Below are 14,356 nucleotides of genomic sequence, written 5' to 3' on the forward strand. Positions count from 1 at the left end.
CGTATGACTGCCAAATTAAGTTGAAATTAGAGCCGCTTAATAACAATAACAAATTAATTTCAATGAACTACTAACCTATATTATTAGTAGGCTAAGGGCTCAAAGGAAAGCAAGAAGCAAGTAACTAGGACAGGGGGTTAAATGTTTTTAACTTATGCCCTCCTCTAGTAACTGATCTGGTTTCCTTTTGGTCTTTTCTTTCTTTTTGCCTGCTTTTCCTTTTCAAAGTTGGAAGAAATCTGCCTGGTTGTTTTACTCCCACCCCTCCCTTTGCCATCATTACTTATGGTCCTGGAAGTTGAAATTGTAATTTGGAGAAGGTAACTACTATACATGGGCATTTTTAACTTCATGGCAGCAGAAAGGTGATGAAGGAAGATAGCGCTAATTAAGGTGGCTGTTTATCCCCGTTTGCTTGGGATGGTCCAAGTTTATGCCTATTAATAGTATCTCCTTTCATTCTCAAAACTGTCCTGGTTTTTGGATAATAAGTTATGAGGTCACCCTAGTAACAACTGAGATGGGCTAAAGGATGGTATAGAAAAATGTAGAAACTTTTAAAAAAAATATCCATGGTAGTTGAAATTTGGGCAGAGCCAGTTTAACTTAATGTCGTGTTAAAAATAGCAAGGACAAAATTGCCTTTCTTGACACTGGGGTGTCTGTGTACTCTTCAGAGCTATGTTATCTGTTAGGAGTGTTTTCTAATATTTAAGTAATTGTTCTTATTTATATGCATGAACTAGACAGCTTATAGAATTCTCATAAGTGAGAGGGTATTTGCCATTCAATAATCTAAAAAATAGTCCTAATAAAAATTCTTAGGGAATTATAGTTCAGAAATTTAAATGGAGGTTTAATAAAATGTATTCATGATGGATTTTAAAAGAAATTTTTTTTCAAGGATACTATTGTTGCTGTTAACTTTGGGTAAAGAAAAACTATTGAAATGGAAAATATTTGAAATGTTCAGCAAACAAAAAAATTAATAGAGTGGTGTCTTTTTCAGATAATTTAATATTCCTTTTCATATATAATTTCTGAAGGCGATTTTCTGTTATGTTTCAGTGTTTATTATAGTTTAAAGAAAATGTTTCTTACCCCAAACCAGGTTTTCATTCCCATTGATAGCAAGTAATTCATTTTTATTATAATTGAAAGCAATATTAATATTTTATAGAAATTTAATTGAATCCCAGACAAGTTATTTCCTTTGTCTTCTCTTCTAAGAATAACTTCTTATGGTGGGTTGAATAAATAAAGCTCACTACAAAGACCTAGGTTTTAGAATCCCCAAGTGGATTGTAATAGACAGTTTTCCCATATGAAAATTTACAATGTTCACTTACTATACTTAATATAAGTTGTATGTATTTTTGAGAAGCCATTAGAACATGCTATCAATAAGAAAAAGACACCGAGGAGTAAAATATCGAATGATGAGTGTTGCCAGAAGCCTTCCAAGTACTTTAGACATACACCTTGCAATTAGAGGTAACACATTTTCAGTTTAATGCTTTGTTACCTTGTTAATAATTAACATAATGCAACAACTCCATCTGGACCAGGAAATAATAGAATGTAATTCCAAAGGAGTTCTTATGGTACATTTTTTTTCTGTAAAAAGCATCGTCCAAAAATCTTATGGTGTACTTTTGTTCAGTATTCTTTCTCCCAATTACTAAATATTAGTACTTCTACGGGATAAAATTTGCTGTGGGTTTCTGCTACTGTAAAGATAACACAGGGTTAATCCCAATGTCATGCCTTCATCTCCGTTTCTAACAAGGTGTACTTATTGCTGAAGGAAAACGTCCTATGAAAATGGTAGAGTCCATGTTATGATTGTTATGAGTGAATGGTGTGTTTTAACTGTCCAACTTATGGAGACTATTAAATTACAGTGGTCAGTGCTACACTTATGAGTTAATAAAAATGGCAGTTATTTTAAGGAAACAGGTTTTTCCCCCCCAAATAGACATTAGGTTTGCCTGTGTGAATAGAGGAAGAGGCTGCCTTGCTGCTGGGAGATCGATGTTTTCTAGGAGACAACAAAAAAGGGAGAAGAACAGGGAAAGAGATCTGGTAGTCTCAGATTTGTCTCCTTTTTAAGGCAATTCATAATTTTATTCTTCATAAATGATGTATATAGAAGTTTCAGTGGTTTAATTTTGGGAAAGATGTTGTTCCTGCCCACTTTGTAATCACAAGACACCTGATCATACTGCTGCTAACACCACTACATTTTCTCATTATGGACTGTGGGGAGGCTTTGGGTCTTGTTTTCCACTAAGGAAAAGAAAATAAGCTGATACTTAGAGTCACTGGAGCAGAAGGAGCCGAAGGGTCCAAGTGACCTTATAGAATGGACCCAGCAGGGAGACCTGACATTCAGCCCATAGCTCTGACACTTGATAAATCACTGCAAGGCTCTGCCTGTGCCTCAGTTTACCTATTAATGAGGACAGTCCACATATTCCACTATAACCAATTTATGACGACAAGAGAGAGGTAATAGACGATATTTCTCTTGTGAACCCCCAAGGAGAACCTGTTCTTAGCGTTAAGTAGGCAGAGCGAAGTATAAGCCAAAGCAAGAAGAAAAGGGCCAGTTCTTTTACTTTTCGCCCTAAAGCCCTACCAGGTGCTGAGGCACCATCTGGGTAGAACAATCTTGAGATTCTTCTGCAATGAGCCCTTTGTAGGGATGATTATTATACAAAGTCTTTTAAGAAAGTACAGAGGCAAAGAAGTATTAGCCTGGCCAACGCCCTCCCTCCCAGTGGGTTCTGACTCTCTGCTTGGGAGACATATTCCCCAAAGCCCTTTAATATTTTAATAAACATGTAAAATTCTTAGAGGAGAGAGAGGAAGGGAATTTAAAAGGGAGAAATAAAGCTACTATTTATTACACACTACCACATTGTGGATGGCAAAATAATGATGGTAAGAATAATAACAACTAACAAAGCAGTCACAGGTGAAATCTGCAAAACAGGTGCAGATTAAGTCTCAGATGCCAGGCTTTGGGCTTAAGCCCTATGCATACATTGTCTCATGTCTCATGTGATCCCGGGAAACAAATTGTAACATTAATCCCTATCTTACAGTGAAAAATAGGTTCGCTCACTTGCCCAAGGTCTACTGAGGTTGTGGAAAATGAATTCAAACCCCAGTAGGCTGTCTCCAGGATCTGCTTTCTCTCTCACTCAATTCTGACAACTCTGTCCGATGGGCACCATCTGCTAATGTAGACGGTAGGGTGAGCGTGAGGTTAGGCAACCGCTCTAGGGTTACACACAGTCTACACAACAGCAAAAATGTTAGTCCTGCCCCCTTTAAACACATACATTCTTCTATGCCATGCTAAATTTTTCTCCTTTATAATTTTTGTCCTGTGGTGACAGTTTAATGAATATTGAATTAAATATCTAATTATAATTAGATCTACTTCACAAAAGGAAAATCAGCAGATCAACACTAGGTTTCACATTAGCAATAAGTATTCACATCACAGTAACATCCTTTTTTTTTTTTTTTTTTCAGATTGGCCATTGCATAGTTTTCCATAAGAATCTGTTCCTATTACCAAAGTGGGCCAGTTTCATAATTTTAAATCTGCTTGTATCATTGTAACTAATGATATCATCATAACATTCTTCTTTTTTTATTCATGGAGCTAGTATGGTAAAGTAAAGTTTGGTTAATTATTTCTAAATTCTTGGACCCTCCAGTAAAACACTCTTCATATATCAGGTTCAGTGTCAATGGACATATACAAATAGGTAATAGACATATAATCTGGGCTTTGACTGGGGTGGGAGAGAACTGCCATTTCTCTCCCCTTCTCTGGGAGGCAGGAAATTGCTGTGGATGAAAGAAATGTCAATACAAGTTCCCAGTTTTCCTACTTCAGAAATAAATGTGTGTTCTCCCTTTCCCCAACCTTCTTTTGTTCTCTGTTGCTCCCCTTTCCCTACTGAATGTGTGTGCCTGGGCAGCTCTACCAAGTTTGGATTTGATAGGAGAATGGACAGGAAGCTGGATCATTCAGAGTAGAAATCAAGCCAGTTAGTTAGATCAGAATTAAGCCCCCTATTCATTTTATGTATGCCATTGAGCATCTAGAGGGTAATGGTGATTTTTATTCCCTCCTGGCATTAAGTCTGAGAGGCAAACTGACAAGTAAAAGGAAAATTCAAAATTAAAGTTGACACACCTTCCTTAATTCTTCCCAAGGTGCTTAAGTATGATTATTATTTAATGCCTCTTTTTCCCTGTAAATATATGGGGTACCAGTCAACATATGGAATTGTTCCAGATAATAGAAATCTACCTGAAAACTAAGACCAAAATATGAAAAATACCAGAGAGGCTGGAGATATTGGGTTGGATAAGAACAGGTTTCTGGAAGCCTAAGGTGCAGACTAATGCAGAGCTCTCTCTGCAGTGCAGGGTTTTTCAAGAGTTCCTATCATTTTGTGACATCTTCCTTCCATGTGTAACCCTCAAGCTCAGCCCTACTGCATCATCACATTTTGCTTTTCAGACTCACCACCATTGATGGTGGGTCAAGAATATCATCCATGTACATAAAGGACAGTGGCTTATAACATTTTAAGACAGGAAAGAAAAAAGTCTTCAGTCACTAGGCAGGCTGACCTCAGGGCTGTCAAGCAAATTATGGCAGCCCAGGATGTCTGCTCAGAGAATCATTGTGGTGTGGGAGGTGATGAATGAGTGGTTTTGATAGCCTCGGGCTCCTTCCCGAGAGAGAGAGAGAGAGAGAGAGAGAGAGAGAGAGACTAAGTTGGAAGATGATTTTAGCAACCATGGTAGGTAAGTCTGACAAAACTCAAATACCACCTCCTACCTCTCTGCTTGCAGGAGGAATGATGGCAGAACTGGGTCTTGACTTGTGGGACGTTCAGTATAAAGATGAGAAAAATCATCTTCCTCATTCATTCCTCCTCTTTGAAATGAAAGTCTGCCCAAGCAGAAGAGGATTTCTATGTATCGGAAGTTTTGCTGATCCAGAGAAAAGAGCCTGCAAAATGCTCGCCTTTCCAATGGAGGTTAGAAACTGCCATTGACAAAATGGCACTCAGTTTTTCACCTCCACTCAGTATGTCAAGTCTTTTTATATTCAGGCACCATCAACTCCTAAAGGAATATGAAAGATTATCTTTTGAGAGAAACTAAACATAGGGCAAGTTTGTTTTACTTCACATATTTATAAATGGAATTTGTTATTAGAAGAAACTGGAAGTTGAATATTCATTAGCATCCTAGATCCTCTTTTGAGTAGGAGACTTGAAAGAAGCCTGGGTTTGGAGAGAATTTTTTTTTTTTTTAATCTTTTCTTCTGTGCTTTTGAGGCTGATGTTAAGTTCTGCCATCTGTAGGACCTGTGCATTTTAAACTTCTTTTACTTATAAGCTTCAGCTCTTTTGGGAAATTGTTTTTGCTTATGTTATCTAAATGGCAGAAATCGGCTTCCATCTCACATAGTCTCTGCATTATTAAAATACAGCTTGTTGTGCAGAGTTTTAATGGACTCTTTAGAGCCTTTACATATTAATGTTATATACAAGGAACTATTAAAGCAGTCCAAATAAAACATATTCACCAGTTAAATGTTCTGTTTTATTTGTGAATGAATGAAAAGGACAAGCTAGTTATCTAAATGGTCATTTATGAAAAAAAAATTATAACCTAATACAAACTTATTCACCTATCTGGCAACTCAATCACATCATTCCAAGGGAGACTAGAATTTGTTACTCTCTTCTCCTTATCTCTAAACAGAAAAACAAGTAAACAAAAACAATTTCAACCTACTATTGATTATTTATGTATGAAATACATATGGTAAATTCTTAATCCAAGATGGTTATTTTCCTTTTGTCAACAAGAAGAATGTGGTATGTACTTATTGATTTTGAAATTTTTGAAAATACCTCACTAAAGGCTAATTGGTGAAATCAACCAGATAGAAGGGACAAACAGTAGGGAAAAAGGTGAGAATAAAATCAAATAATCCATCATTTTAAAATTAGCACACTTTTCCTTATCTCTACCAGAAAACAAAACAAAACAAAACAAAATTTTCCCATCAAATACTCACTTAAATATTCAGTATTAAAACTTTGTTCAATCAAGTTAGCAAACTACAAGGTTGGGCCCTGGGCATTCCTTTTTCAAACAGATGAAGTAGCACCTGGGACAGTGCTAAGAGCCTAGTTTAAACATTTTTTTTAATGTCTATTTATTTTTGAGAGAGAGAGAGACAGAGTGTAAATGGGGCAGGGGAAGAGAGAAAGGGAGACACAGAATCTGAAGCAGGCTCCAGGCTCTCAGCTGTCAGCACAGAGCCTGATATGGGGCCCAAACCCACAAACCAGGAAATCATGACCTGAGCCAAAGTCGGACGCTTAACCGACTGAGCCACCCAGGCACCCCTTAAGAGCCCTAGTTTAAAGTCAGGCCCCATTGACAGCTTCTATTCCCCACCCTGCCACTCATTAGATGAGTGACCTTGGGAAAGTCATTTAATTTCTCTGGGCCTTGTTCCCTCATTGGTAGTAATAGAGGCTTGGACTGGATTTGTTCAGTAGATAGATATTTACTGATCTCCTGATAAATACCATGTTTCAATAAGACATAAAAAAATTTTAAAAAGCAGCCCCTGTCTTCAAGGAGCTGAGAGTTCAATGGGGGACACACCTGTAAAAACTGATGCATGCAGTAAAGTAGTTTGATACTACTTTAAGGTATACAAATTTCTTTAAGGTATACAAATATACCTGACATATTGGGGGGCACCACAAGAGGAGTGGTCAGTCCTATGTAGGTTCAGGTGGTAGAAAGAAGACTGACAAGGACTTTAGAGAGAAGATGCTTGAACTGAGTTTGAATGTCATTCTGCAGATGAACAGGGCATAGAGGTGTAAGAACACAGGCCTGTGGGAGGAAGTCAGTATACAGCCTCAGGATCTAACAGATGTCCTGTCTGGCTGTAATGTAAGTATGAGATGAAATATGCAAAGGATGCCTGGAACAAATGGAGAAGGCTTTATATGACATAAGGATTCTGAATTTTGTAAGAAGCCATGCCACAAGTAGTTCTAAGCAGAACTTAAGAGCTGTTCACATTTGTGTTCTAGAAAGATCACTTTAGCAGAGTATGGCAAAGGCTTAGAGGGGGCAAAGATTAGAGGCAAGGAAGCCAGTCAGGAAGCTATCTAGAAGCACACAACAGAGATGATAAAGGTGACAGCAGAAGCTGTCGAGTGGAAGGGAAAGAACTGTAGGACATGAGGAAAGTGATTCCTCTAAAATCACTGAATGGATGAAGGGTAAGGAAGGAGGTGGAGGGACTCTAAACTCCCTTTCAGCTTTTGTCTCCCATGAGTCAATTATTCTGAGGCAGCTGGATCAAAACCTTTCAATTAAAGGAAAGATTCTCATAAACACACCTAATGAAAATATATTTTTAGAGCTTTATAAAATGGCTTATTCTGAATTCTTGCTTTTAGACTAGTGGAATATTGTGTTTTTAAACAGAACTCTATATGGTTAGTACAGAGAGAGTCAAGTGGTTAAAGTTGATTCTTTGTTCAGAAGATACACCATAGGCAAGTAAATTGATACTGTTAAGTCACCCTGAATCGTGCGGTATGCTGTGAAGAGGCAAAAACATTCCGGTTGTGCTTACATTCAGAAATTCTATGAGGTAGCTTAATATAAACACCCACGAGACTCTGAGAGCCAGAAATAAGAATAGAGCCTATAAGCAATATCCACAGCTAACCTGAAGTCAGAACTCATGCTTAAAACTCCTCTTACCCATCCCCACTCACCTTTTTGACTCGGGGTGTGTTTGTCACTTATTCTACCATAAGCACTGTCTTTACATCATTCTAATGCTTTCTACACTTTTCTTGAAAGTTTCTCTCCTTGATCCCATCCCATCCACTCCAGCCCCCTGTAAGTTGGCTACCACCCAGAACATACCAGTAAGATGTTTCTTGCAAAGACCACCATGTCTTCCGAATTGCCAGCTCCATTGACCGTGTCTCACTCCTCATCTGATCTGACCTTTATGCCGTGTTTATGAAACTCTCACTGTGACATCACAATCACTCTTGTTCTCCCTCACCTCTGTCCATGCTGCCACTATCAGGCCCATGGGTTCTTCCTTTCAGCTCTACACTCTCCCTGGGTCATGTCATGCACACATGCAGCTTCTTGATACAGATGGTGTTCATTCTCTGGCTGGAGTCGTGTCCCTGTGTTCCATAAATGAAAATTTAACTTTTTATTTTTTTTATTTTTTTATGTTTATTTATTTTTGAGACAGAGAGAGACAGAGCATGAATGGGGGAGGGTCAGAGAGAGAGGGAGACACAGAATCCAAAGCAGGCTCCAGGCTCTGAGCTGTCAGCACAGAGCCCGATGCGGGGCTCGAACCCACAGACCGCGAGATCATAACCTGAGCCGAAGTCGGACGCCCAACTGACTGAGCCACCCAGGCGCCCCGAAAATTTAACTTTCTATTGGACACCTTCGCCTCCTTGTCCCTCAGGCAACTCAAATTCAACACATCCAACGCTGAATTCCTTCTTCCCCCAAATGTTTGCCTTTTCTGATTACAGTCTCATCTTGTGACAACTAGACCCCTGTATTCCTCTGTGGGCATGTACAACTTTTCATAACTCCCTCTACTGCACACCTCCCCATTCCAAACATGCTCAACTACCTTTATTCTGCCAGATGTCTTGCACTCATTATAAACTCTGAGTCTGTGCACATGCTTAGAAGGCCTTCTTGATACATATAAAAACACATACAGTCATTTACTTCATCTGGCTGCATTTTACTGAAATTTCAAGCCGCTGTTAAGGATTTACTTTCTCCAGAAAACTTTTCTGGCCCAGACCTCTGTTGTAGGTGACCATATTTTGAAGTTTTATGGTGGCTTTTACTCTTTTGTAGTAGTTCTCAATAAGGTGTGGGGGGAGGGGAAGACATAGGAGATAGAAAGGTGCTTTGCCCCGCAAAGGACATTTGACAAGTGACATGTGACATGTGAAAGTGTCTGGAGACACTTCTTGTTATAACAAAGGATTGGGGTGCTACCAATATGCAGTAAGTAGAGGCTAGGGATGGTGCTAACTATCCTCCAGTGCATAGATGCCCACAACAAAAAATCATCCCGTACAAAATGTCATTAGTGCTGAACTTGAAAAACTTTATTCTGTTCTAATTCCATATTTCTTTTTCCGTTTCTCTCATTAAATTATAAGCTTTTGGAGAACATGGACTGTGTCTTATTCAGCGTTATATATGTAGGAAGTAACAGGTTGTTCAGCATAGTAGATGCCCTGTATGAGTGCATAAATAGGTGAGTAGATGGATGGATGGTTTGAATGGTTTCCCATTCTAGCCCAGAAAAAAAATCTATAGTTATATGTAGGCTGAGGACAATAAGTTTGATGTGTCACTCCTGAAGTCACCCTGATGCCACTTCTACTCTTTGAGATGTTGATCATGGAGAGAAGTGGGAAGATTCAAACTATGGATGCGTGTTTCTGTTTTGTTGTGTATTTAAGTATATGTCACTTTATTTATTTAAATGTCTTATATTGGTGAGTGAATTAAAACAATATATGTGTTTATACCCATTGCTAGTAATCAACAAAGGTCTGGGCACATATGATAAACAAGACATTTTAGCATGCTGTGATGAGAAAACATGGTTTGATTTAAATTCTGGTTTCATTCTGGGGCATCTCGGTGGCTCAGTCAGGTTAAGCATCCGACTTCAGCTCAGGTCATGATCTCACAGTTCGTGGGTTCAAGCCCCGCATCAGGCTCTGTTCTGACAGCTCAGACCTTGGGGCCTGCTGGGGATTCTGTGTCTCCCTCTCTCTCTTCCCCTCCTGCCCCCGTCTCTCAGAAAAAAGTAAACATTAAAAGAAAGTTAAATTCTGGTTTTGTTCTAATACTGAGCTTTGTAAACCTAAACATGAGTTTTATTGCCATTGATCTTTAATTTTTTCAACTTTGTTTTGTTTTGATAATGACATGAACTAAATCATATAAAGTACATGGTACATAGTGCTCTCAATAAATCTGACATCCCTCTGCCTCTTCTCCAAGCTACCTCTATTAAGAATTGCATTCGACTCAGAAACAGAGCCCTGATAATCATTGCTTAAACAGATAGTTTATTTTTTCCCCCAGAAAATAAGTCTGGAGGTCTGCAATCCAGGGTTTGTATGATGTTTAAGGAATCCAGGCTCCTTTTAGCTCAATACTTACCAATGCTAAAGTATGGCCCTGATATTCAAAATGCATGCTAGAGTACCAGTCACCAATGCTGTGTGCCAAGCAGCAGATTAGAGGACAGAGTGAGGATGGTGATGATCTGTCTCTTTTAAAGAGAAAACAGAATACATTCTTTTATTTTAAGTTTATTTATTTTGAGAAAGACAGAAAGTGTGAGTGGGGGAGGGGCATAGAGAGGGTGAGTCAGAATTCGAAGCAGGTTTCACACTGTCAACGCAGAGCCCAGTGTGGGGCTTGGACTCACAAACCATGAGATCATGACCTGAGCCAAAGTCAGACACTTAACCCACTGAGCCACGCAGGTACCCCCAAAATACATTCTGATACAGTAAGAGTGCTTATGTGTAAATTGTTTAACACCTAGTATCTTGAATATAAAGGACAGAGGGGCCCCTGGGTGGTTCAGTCAGTTAAGCATCCAACTTTGTCTCAGGTCATGATCTTGGGGTTTGTGACTTCAGTCCCCACATCGGGCTCTCTGCTGTCAGTGCAGATCCCACTTTGGATCCTCTGTCCCACCCCACTCTCTCTGGCCCTCCCCCATGCTCTTCCTCTTTCAAAAATAAACATCAAATAAACACAAACAAATGACAGAAATGTAGCACTTAAGAATTCATTTTACCTTTCTATACCTAACGTTATTTTATTACCTCTAAGTCATGTGCATGTGTGTATGTTGTGTGTGTGTGTGTGTTCCCAAATAAATTTACTATATTTTAATACAGACTTACAGAAATGGAGCTCATCCTGGTAGCAAAAAGCACACCCAAATTTTTTCCATAAACAAAATCAGGAATCCTTAGATCAGGGTTAACATGACTAGTGATAAGTCATATTGCTATCATTTATCCAATTTATCATTGGTTTGAAGTGATGAAAAGGGCACTTTACCTTTGTGATATTCTTTAAAAAGAAAAAAAACCCAAACTCCAATTCAATTATGAAAAAAAAATTAGACAACCCCAAATTGAGGGACATTCATAAAATACCTCCTCAAACTTGCAAGGCCATGATAACAAAGGAACAACTGAGAAACTGTCACAGACTAGAGGAGACTAAGGAAGCTTGAGGCATAAATGTAATGTGGTAGTCTGAGATTGGACCCTGGACAGAGGCAGGACATTAGTTTAAACACACACACACACATACACAACCAAGAAAAAACAAACAAACAAAAACTATAAGAGGCACATTAGAGGAAACTGGGTGAGGAGTATATGGGAACTCTCTGTATCATCTTTATAATTTTTCCATAAATTTTAAAAGTATTCCAAAACGTGGCACCTCGGTGGCTCAGTCGGTTAAGCATCTGACTCTTGATTTTGGCTCAGGTCATCATCTTAAGGTTCATGGGATCAAGCCCTGTGTCAGGCTCAGCACTAACAATGCAGAGCCTGCTTGGAATTCTCTCTCCTTCTCTCTGGGTCCCTGCCTAGCTCCCATGCACCCACACTCTGCTCTCCTTCTCTCTTGGTCCCTGCCTAGCTCGCATGCACACACACTCTGTCTCTCCCAAATAAACTTCAAAACAATAAAAAATTTAAAAAATAGGGGCGCCTGGGTGGCTCAGTCGGTTAAGTGTCCAACTTCATTCAGCTCAGGTCATGATCTCACAGTTGGTGAGTTCAAGCCCCAGGTCAGGCTCTGTGCTGACAGCTCAGAGCCTGGAGCCTACTTCAGATTCTGTGTCTCCCTCTCTCTCTGCCCCTCCCCCAGCGGCACTAGGCACTCTGTGTGTGTGTGTGTGTGTGTGTGTGTGTGTGTGTGTGTGTCAAAAATAAATAAACATTAAATAAAATAAAGTAAAAAAATAAAACTACTCCAAAAATGTTTATTTTAAAAAATATGAATTACTGGCACACATCGAAAGCCTGTTATGTTCATTTGTGTAGGACATTACCTACAATTGATACATTTGACAACAATCTCCACACATGCAGGGCTTTGTCTAGTTTGTTTCCTGCTGTTTCCCCAGTGTCTAAAGAAGTACCTGACATAGACTAGGCACTCAGTAAATGTTGTTAAAATTTGTTAAAAGTTGAATGAATGCACATATGGTTCCTTCTGAGAATGAATTTATGTGTTAACATAAGGGTAACATCAGGAAAGAAAATGCATACCAGAAAAACCTCTGATCTGTTTCTGAGTTATTGTGATTTTTCAGTATATTATTTTGTAAATTATTAGAGCATTCTTACTAGCCCTCTACCTCATAGTCCAGGAGAATCAGCATACTTTTTGTCTATAATTTTTCTAATGGAACATTTTTTGAGGGGTAGGTCCTGGAGGAGTTGGTAACTGTCAGACACTTTATTAGAAATAAAGGGGTTTGTAGCACTGATTCTAATTCAAGGAAACCGAAACCTTTTTATAATCCTATCAGATTAATAGATCAGGGATTAGAAAGCTGCACAACACTAATTTTCTATAAATTAGTAATTTTCTCTCTATTAGTATAAAAAAGAACTAATGGGAAAGGCACTTGGTTAAAATCCCAGCCTTACCACTTACCACCTGTGTGATTATAAAAAAGTTCTTCAATCCCTCTAAACCTTAATTCCCTGTTAAAACTGGGATAGTCGTACCTCACAAGATATATGCAGTCCTCTATTAATGAAAATACAGGATAGATTGCTGTAACAACAGCCCAAGGACACAGTGGTTTTCACAAGGCAGATGCTTGTTTCTGCCTCATCTAACAACCCAGAAATGGTATAAAGGCTTTTGGGGAAGCCTCCATCCTGTTGCTTAGCCGTCTCTGGTCTGCATTCCTTTTATTGCATGCTCAAGTCACCACCACTTCCACATTCCAGGCCACCAGAGGGAGGAAAGCTAGAGGAAACACACCTTTCTTTCTAAGGGAATGACCCGGAAGTTATCACTTCAACTCCTATCTCATTGGCCAGAACTTAGTCATGTGGCCCCAGCTAGCTGCAAGGGAACCTGGGAAATGTTTTCTTTATCTGGGAAGCAGTTTGCTAAACTAATACTTCAGGTATCATGGAGAGTAGCAAGAAAACTAGCAGAGCCTTCCTTAAGCACCTGGAATAGTGCCTCACATGGAATGAATGCTCACCAAATGATATTTTCTTTAAATCATCTGGAAGGTGATTAGTGTGAAAGGAGAAGGTAAGTGGAAACATTTTCTCAACTATGCATTACTTAGATTTTAGGATAGATCCTCCTGGGAAGCTGTGTTTACATTTGAAAACTTGCCTATCTTCTTGTAAACTAAAACACAACTCCCAAGAAATGAGGTTTATATCATCCTAAGGAAAATAAGCTGCAGAAGTAATAATTCAATGTGTACTTGTTTTTATATTTAATGGCTTCAGCTCACTACCCTTCTAGCTGAGGAAACTCTGGTAGATTAATTTAGAAGTAGCTGTGCTCTGGTGAAAAGGGGAAGATGCAAAGTGAACTATGCTAGTCATTTTTAATGTAGAAATTCCTTTGTTTGCTCAGTTGTAATTTTGTTCATCAGAATTTTTCCACTGTTTACTCTTTTCATGGAGTCAGTTTCAAGCTTTTGGCAATAATTTATATTTACAGACATGGGACTGCATCTTTGGAAATGTTTTCATTTTTCTACTGGTTTGGTTTGATTGTTTTCCTGAGGATATTTAGTATAATCTGCTGAACTTGGACAGTTTTATTCTAGGCAAAGCAGTTTATACTGAGCCCCATTTATGCTAAGCCTGCCTAGGACATTTTTACATTCCATGGGTCCTAACTGTAGGTTTTCAGCCCCTCATGTGATCTAACAGGCCACACGGCCATCCAGCTGGCAGCTGGACAGGACTCAGATGGCCCTGCTTTTTGGTGACATTGGTAACATGAGGGGTGAACATGATACTGGTTATACTGGTTGGCTTGGGCTGCCATAGCAAAATATCATAGACCAGGTCCCCTAAACAACAAATATTTATTTCTCTCAGTCCTGGAGACTGGGAAGTCCAATGTAAAAGTTCTTGCCTAGTCAGTTTCTGGTGAGAACTTTCTT

The 14,356-nt window shown here is 38.9% G+C and overlaps 1 protein-coding gene and 1 long non-coding RNA gene across 6 annotated transcripts in view; one reads left to right on the forward strand and one right to left on the reverse strand.

The window, feature by feature from the left end:
• Positions 1–8,186, reverse strand: part of LOC125911520 (uncharacterized) — a 70,656-nt gene extending 62,470 nt beyond the window's left edge. Inside the window, exon 1 of the long non-coding RNA XR_007454350.1 lies at positions 8,017–8,186. This is a non-coding gene — a long non-coding RNA (uncharacterized LOC125911520). The remainder of the gene's footprint in view (positions 1–8,016) is intronic.
• The window catches only part of ZNF385B (zinc finger protein 385B), a 317,841-nt gene that overhangs the window by 183,101 nt on the left and 120,384 nt on the right, over positions 1–14,356 (forward strand). Inside the window, exon 1 of one of the 5 annotated variants that reach the window (XM_049615424.1) lies at positions 13,358–13,482. The exons of the other annotated variants lie outside the window; for them this stretch is intronic. The gene's annotated coding sequence lies outside the window, so the exon portion shown is untranslated. Of the gene's footprint in view, positions 1–13,357; positions 13,483–14,356 lie in introns of those variants that run through there. 5 annotated transcript variants of the gene reach the window in all.

The sequence above is a fragment of the Panthera uncia genome (genome assembly GCF_023721935.1).
Source record: "Panthera uncia isolate 11264 chromosome C1 unlocalized genomic scaffold, Puncia_PCG_1.0 HiC_scaffold_3, whole genome shotgun sequence".
Classification (NCBI taxonomy): domain Eukaryota; kingdom Metazoa; phylum Chordata; class Mammalia; order Carnivora; family Felidae; genus Panthera; species Panthera uncia.